Below are 7,945 nucleotides of genomic sequence, written 5' to 3' on the forward strand. Positions count from 1 at the left end.
ATACCATGTATTTAGCATGCTAACATTTGTTCGTATTGATTATATAGTAGAGTAATAAAACCAAAGCTGCAATTTATTATCGCTCGCATGAGAGAGTATATTCATATGATACTAGAAGTGTCATACTCTCTAAATCTCATTATTAGTTTGCATGATAAATCTTACATGACTCAGTAATATATATATATATATATATATACTAGTCATTTACCCGCGCGATGCGGCGGGAAACATATCAGTTAGGTTGGTTTGTTTAGGGCTATGTACGGGGCGGTTCGATTTTGAGCCATAACCAAAACCAAATTCACGATGCAACGGAAAACACAATACTTGTTAGTAATTCTAAGGGTGTGCATGAGAAGGTTCAGTTCAGTTGGGTCATAACTAAAATCTATTTTTTTTTTTGCCTTAAAGAATATTGGGGTCAAACAAGCTATATGTCATTTATTTTTATTAGGGGTGTGAATTTCTGACATGACTCGAAAATACGACATGAACCTAACACGAAATTCATGGGTTTAGGTTTAATCTAAACGGGTTCGGGTCAATTTCAGGTTGAACTCGTTTAACACCCCCTAATTTTTATGCACATAGCTTTTATTCAAAAATAATGTTATTGTAAGGATAATTTTATAATAATCAAATTTTACAATAATAATCAAATTTCATGGTAATATCTATTTAATCCTAAAGGGGATGGGTCAACCTGACATGTACCAGAACTAACATGTTTCAACCCAAACCTATTTTGACCATCCCTACTTTTATGTCCCATCATAATCTAGAGCATAGTAGAATAGCTTTACAAAGAGTAGAGCGACTATAGTTCATGTGTCCCAATATTGAGTGGCACTTTTACATCATTTGTATTTCTAATCCATAAATGGCTTACAAAATTCATTCTTATCATTTCAAAATAACCAAAACCTAAAACTTAAGTAGCACGATACAACAAATCAGATGTCACATAGTCAATGCTTGAGTAGTCGTCAATCTTTTCCTAGGTTATTTGTTTGATAAACATTTAACAAAATACTTTAGACTCAAAAGGATAACGTAGGCCACGGTACTTCATTAAAACTTGAATGGACTTTTAAAACAACCCGAAAAATCTGGGACTTAGTTCGGGCCCAAAAGGGCCTGGTCCCACATAAAAGAATATATGCTATAAAACCAATACTCCATTCATCAGCCACCGTACTGTATGAAGCGTATACAGTGTATATTGCTTGGCTCAGCTACTTTTTGAAGCAAAAAAGTTCAATCTCATTGATGGTTGCATCATACCCTACTGTAATTCTCACCAAACTGATCCAACCACATTTGAAGCTTTGGTTTCCTTTGTTGAACCTTCTTTTGTCAGCTGCACTATCTTATTCAGCATAGATTCTTTCCACGTCTTCTTTGCCTGTCACATAGCATTCATAGTTGAGATTATTTTCGAATACGGGGCCCACAATTCATACATACAGAGAGATTAAAATAGTTGAGAAGCAAATACCTTGAGAATCATCATACCGTCTATATTTCTTGCGCCGCCAGGAATGCTGTCACCGACATCACATTCTACTGGTTTCACTTCACCGGCCAAATGCTCAATTGTGAATATCAGAGGGGCACAAAACAGGCTTTTTTAGAATTGGTATTGGGTAGGTACTGGTTCCGAGTAGGAACAGGTTCCAGCATATTCGTGTTTTTACAAGTTTGGCAGTTTTTTTGGGTTTTGGCCAGTTCAGGTCCGGGTTTTGACCGGGTAGAGGTGGATCCGGTTTGGTTCTTTTTTCTTCGGCCGGGTCTGAAACTGGTTTGTACCTGTGGTTCGGGTAAGGTGGGAATCGGGTCGGTATTGCAGGTCCATGTGGTTAATAAAATTTGTTATGTGATTACTTAGTTTCTAGTTGTGCGAAAAGCACAGTAAAAAAACCATTTTAAAAATAATCAAATCAAGCCACCTTTTAAATAGTAATCTTGATGCTGTTAAACACACAAAAAAAAAAAAAACCATTTAAAATTTCACAGCTAAACATAAATGGCATAACTATAGATCTGCAGTCATTAGAAAAAATTACCTTTGTAAGTCGGCTGACACTTGGACCACGATGAAGATTTGAGATGAAATTTTAAAAGATTTAAGATGAAATTTTAGAAGATTTAAGATGAAATTTTGAAAGCGGAACAGCGGTCAGGTTGATATATTTAAAGGTGTATCTAAGGAAACACAAACATGCATACAGGAGGTTTTAATCGCAATCATCATGACTATAAAGGTAATAAGTTGTTGACATAGATGTTGAGTTATCAACATACCCAATAAATGGACATACATTCTTAGCTTTTTCAAACAAAAGGTTAAAAAATTCGGATAAAAAATGTGTAACACGTTTAAAGAAAAATGTTACATAGTGGAAAGAGTCCCTCTGCACGAAAAAGACCAAAAAAATCGACATGTCTATTAACAATTGATATCAATACCAAATTAGACCAAAAAATGTGGAACACGTGTAAACAAAATTCGTTATTTATATCTATTATTTTTTTTAGAAAATGTATCTACACGATATCATGAACTATCTTTATCGAAATGTCAAAACAAACCGCTTTTGCCAATCCAGTTGACCCAGCAAATCTAGTCAATTGTATTGTTGTTTTTTTTTTAAAACTGTAGGTAGGTTTTTTTGACTGGATTTTATTTTGTCAAAATCAGTCACATTCAACTGGTCTAATTTGGTTGGTTGTTGGTTTCGGCCCAAATCAAGAACGTTTTTTACAAATCTCTTGAGGCGTAGCCTGCCCGAACAGAGCGGATAGTGATTAGATACAACTGTTTGTCCACCAATGATAGCTCGAGGATGCGCCTGAACCTTAAATTCACAAACAAGAGGACAAATTGTTTTTCTATTCCTGTGTGATTCCAAAAGATTTCCAAAAAAATGTAATGTCATCAAATACCTTAAGTCTTTTCACTGAAGGTATATCACAATATTTAAATCAGATATCCACCTTCATCCACCATCTGAACATCGTTTTTCTCCTTTTGACTGTCATTCGCGGTTGACACACAAAGGTTTAGATCCAGATTATCACCAATCCATGAAAACAATTAACGCAAATCAGAATCGACGCATAAGAAAGACAAAACAACTTATACGTATACCTTGATTCATGGCTTCCATACTTATATCTGCCTGTAGATGCAGCGGCAGATTCTGCAACGCCTGAGCAGGCTCCGGAACCTTCAGATTCAACCAGTGTGATCCTAACAACGACATTCCAACTTGAGAATCTTCTTCTACACAAACCACACTAAACTAACAAATAACCACATGATTATATATCTATACATCAAGAAACACAAAACCCATCTCAGATCTACAAAAGCACACACAAACACATAGTAAAAAAGTGTACTTGGAGGTGCTGCAGAACAGCTTCCCATGGTTGGAGAAGATAATAAGAGCCACCTCAGCATCACAAAGTACAGAGAGTTCATATGCTTTCTTCAGCAGTCCATTTCTTCTTTTTGCAAAAGTCACTTGCCTGTTTATCTTGTTTTCAATCCTCTTAAGCTCAACTCTCCCCCTACCCATAATTTGACCAAAATAAAAAAAAAAAAAAAATTCTTTATCACCACCCACTTGAATCAGATCAATAGGTTAAAAAAAGAACCCAACTGTTGTAATTCTAACTTCCGCACACTAATAACAGACTTAGATCTAGATAAGCATCACTGAAAATCAAGTTCAAATCAAAAAAGGGTATTAGTGAAAAACAGAAACACATACCTTTCCATCAGATTCATGTCTTATTGTCAACAACTCATTCCTTTTATGAGATCCAACCACCAATCATGCGTTTCTTCTCCACATAGAAACCCTAATTCCCAAAATGTAGATAGATGAAGACGTACAACAATGGATTCGTATTAGTTGTGTTAAACTAAGTTGGAACACATTACCTGGAATAACATCTGAGCGAATCCACTCAAACTGAAGATTTCGAGAGGTGTATTTACTCACAGATTCACGGTGCCCTTCTGAACTGTCTTCATCATCGCCAGCTTATTCAACCATTCTCCTCCACGAAAGTTCTCCGGCTGTAACTAAGAAAACTTCTCGACGTTTAATTACGGTTAAATTCCGGTCGGTAAAGGCCAGTTAGGTCTTCTCTAACATTTTCAGCAAATAAAGTTAACAAACAAAAATCCACATCAAAACTAAAGGAACTGATCATTTAAACAACAAAATACAAACTTTACTGACTTCTAATGTACCAACAATCATGAATAAAAAACCAAACTTTTTTAAACATAATCAAAACTCAAAACAGTAAGAGCTTACATCAAGAACATGAAGAAGTTCATCAACATAATCATGAGGAAGCGATAACTGTTTCCCTGTCTCCTTAAGCAGTCGCTCCAGCTCAGCATCTGCAGACGCCATAACCTCGCACTGTTTGAAACCCTAGCAAAAAAACCAAAGTCAAAGAAACCGAAAACCAAACGAAATCTCCCTAAAAAACACATAAAAAAGCCTATAAATTTAAACAAAAATCAAGAAATCTTGTAAATAAACCCTAGACTTGTAAATAAACCCTAGGTATTCTCGCTTCAAATGACCTAATCGCGTTCATTACAACAACAAATTTCAATAAAAACATGAATTCAACTTCTAAAAAGCAGATCTGAAGTGTTTCACCGATATTTAGGCACCGTAACGACTAAATTACACACAGATGTCACGATACACATCGAAAAGCTAGGGTTTGTGCACGAAAGCGTTGAATAAAGCAAGTAGTTGAAATTGAAAACGGAATATTGATGTCGGAGAAGAATAAAGAAAGTAGTTTACCTCAACCAAGTGCAATCACGAACTGTAGATCTGTCATCCTAATCAGTTTAATCCAGACATGAAATTAAATCCTAGATCTGCAAGTTTAGAGCAAACACAAACATGGGATTCAACAACTGAAGGGCGTGACCTAGACAAATCAGAAGGATGTCGGACTTACCTTGGGTTTTCGGAACTTGGATGTGAGTTGGATGGATCTTTGTTCATCCAAATCGTTGAATAATTCCGGGGTGATTTTGATAAAAATGAGAAGTCGATTTTGTTGAGAATGAGAAGTAATTGGAATCTACAAAATCTGACTTCATTTGTGTTTTAGGGTTTCTCTGGGAGAAGAAAGAATAGGAACAGAAAAGCATGCGAAGAGCATGCGTATGATAAGTGTCTTGGGATTGGGATGAGTAAGGGATTCAAAATTTGAATCCACATCTCAGCTGTCCAAAATTTGTTTGGCCGCCCAAATGAGATGAGCGTTAAAAGAACTTTTCAACACATTTATTTTTTAAAGGTTGTATAATGTGCTTAAAATGGTTGTACAGTGACAAATGACCATTCTTGCCCTTCCTATATGCTTATTAAAGTAGTATAGATATATATATATATATATATATATATATATATATATACTAGCCATTTACCCGCGCGATGCAGCGGGAGTGGCGATTTAGAATAGGATACTCGTTTACCGTTAATTTATCAGTCGTCTCGTGATATATTGTATAGTACTTAAGTTAGTTTTCTTATTCGTGATATGTTGGCACTCATTTTTCTAGTAGGTAACCCGCGTGATGCGGCGGCGGCGATAATTTACAACGCCATAGTCGTTTTGTGTTAGTTTATTAATCCTTTTGTGATACATCGTATAGCATGTCTAGTATCGGTGTGGGTTATCTATGCTATAGCCTTACAAATCTCAATTCAAGCATGCCACACACCAAAACTAAAACAAATCATAATTTTGATGAATTTGTTCCGACTTAACCAAACCATTGGTCGGGGTGTTTTTTTTTTGTCATATATTAGGATTGATTGATACAGTTGATGTTCATATTTTGACATACATTGTAGTTTAATATGAAATAAAACCATATGTTATTACAATTACTTTTTTTATTTATTTAAATTCAATTGAATTTGGATTTAGGTTAAATAAGTTTGGGTATGTTATATATTTAGCTAAATGGGTCGGTCTTAGATAAAAAGATGGACAAATATACATGTTTATCTGCTAACTTTAATAAAAATATTTAGAAGGGTAGATTATATCAAATTACTAAACAGATTTAGGTTATGTCATATTACTAAACAGATTTGGTGTTATATTTTAAAAATTAAAACATAAATGTTTGCTTTACAAATTTATAGGTATGCAAAAAAATTAGCTTTCGAGATAAGAAGAGTCATATCGTGACACTCGACAAACATAAGTGTCCAAGGATACTTCTTACTGATAACCCGAAGTATGTCCAAATAGTATGAAGGAAGTACCCCAAAAAAGATAAGCTGATTGTAATGTACAGACCCATATCCTCTTGTTGGCCGACCAGAAGACACACTCATGCCCACGCGAACAAAACTGCATGAAAGAGACAACATATATCTTCTTAGTCTACAAAGGTCTTGCTTGGAAAGAACAGCCTTTTGGAATTGAAATGGCGAGAATACCTCTTGCCAGTGTAAATTATGCTTTAGCCTCATGTTCATCCTTTAGAGCAAACGAAAACGCAACCACCTCTATCTCGAAAGATATCCCCTTAAGCTAGCAACTCCACATCCAACATCCAAACACTCGGGTTCTCTTACCCCATGCGATTCAAGAAGCGTCTTTAGTTACAAAATCAAATATATTTAGAGTAAAAACGGTTCAAATGAAGAACAATGAGGTCTATAGTTTTCACTGTTCATTATTTAAAGCATCAAACCTCATGGATCACATGATAAAAAATATTTAAATTTTTAGTTATACAAGATAATCGTTGGAAATCATATTTGACACTCTAATAATATATAAACGTTTCAAACAAAAAACATTTTAGGTCAGCCCAACCTGGTCGGGTCCATTTTCACTGTTACCACGTGGTACTCGTTTTCTTTTAGCTTATCAATCATCTTGTGATATATTGTATAGTACTACTTTTTATTACTTTTCTTATTGTTTATCTATGTCTTACATATCTCAGTTATATAATTACAAATACATGAAAAAGAAAAAGAAAATGTCACGATGAAAGCCTAAATTCAAAATGAAAGTCGGCTCTTCTTCTTCTTCTTCGATTCAAGCAAGTCGATCATAAGGTGAATGGATGACTTGACTTAAGCCATTCCTAGCCACCATTGCTTTAACCCGATGAAACAGTGACATTTTCCATTAACAGTCACCATTAGAGTTACATGAGTTCAGACACTACTCGAATTTTAAAATAAGGTCAACGCTACATCTGTGAGTGGCAACAAGATACTGGTATATTAAAATAACAAGTTTTTTGTCACAAAGGAGGGAGCTTTTTCCAAGAAAACTACCATTAAAGCCAAGAAATGGATCGGCGCACCGGCTTCTGGGTATAACAAATTTTGTCACAAAGGAGGGAGCTTTTTCCTTGAAAACTACCCAATTAAAGCCAGGAAACTGGATCAGACAACCAGCTTCTGGGCATACCATCCAAATACCATCCAAATACCATCAGCAGCAACCTGCAAAGACGATATCAATAACAAGTTAATCAGTTTGGGTAGCTTGGTGATATAGATTACAGCAAACCAGGTGGTTAAACATAAACTTAAAGCAACAATTTTATATTAAATGTATAATTTTTTTCATTTATTTTGAAAAGATGTAAGAAGTTAGCATCTAAATACATAACAGATTATGGGCGAATTCAGATTGATCATTCATCTAACGTGTCTGACCCATTTTGTTTCATCCGTAACCACAATAATAAACCTGAAGCAGGGGCGAATCTTAGTTGGTGCCTGGGGGTGCACCCGCCCACCCCAATGTTTCGGTTAGAAGTGTATATGTTCCAATTTTCGTCCGGAAATTTTATAAATTATATAGGATCGCCTCCCCCAATTATTTTTCCTAAATATTTATACAATATATA

General features: G+C 35.2%; 1 long non-coding RNA gene across 7 annotated transcripts; it reads right to left on the reverse strand.

Moving 5' to 3' along the window:
- Positions 1-884: 884 nt before the first annotated feature.
- LOC110916028 lies at positions 885-5,303 on the reverse strand. Of its 7 annotated transcripts, XR_004882906.1 has the most exons (11): positions 5,008-5,300; positions 4,848-4,924; positions 4,338-4,460; positions 3,956-4,099; positions 3,783-3,873; positions 3,409-3,579; positions 3,155-3,256; positions 2,950-3,038; positions 2,070-2,861; positions 1,502-1,974; positions 885-1,408 (listed from the first exon to the last, which is right to left on the reverse strand). It is a non-coding gene; the product is annotated as an uncharacterized LOC110916028 (long non-coding RNA). The 7 variants fall into 7 exon arrangements; XR_002579425.2 differs by having other exon boundaries at positions 1,502-2,861; positions 5,008-5,303; XR_004882905.1 differs by having other exon boundaries at positions 3,155-3,579.
- Between the last annotated feature and the right edge of the window lie 2,642 nt (positions 5,304-7,945).

Source organism: Helianthus annuus, chromosome 16 (genome assembly GCF_002127325.2).
Source record: "Helianthus annuus cultivar XRQ/B chromosome 16, HanXRQr2.0-SUNRISE, whole genome shotgun sequence".
Classification (NCBI taxonomy): Eukaryota; Viridiplantae; Streptophyta; class Magnoliopsida; order Asterales; family Asteraceae; genus Helianthus; species Helianthus annuus.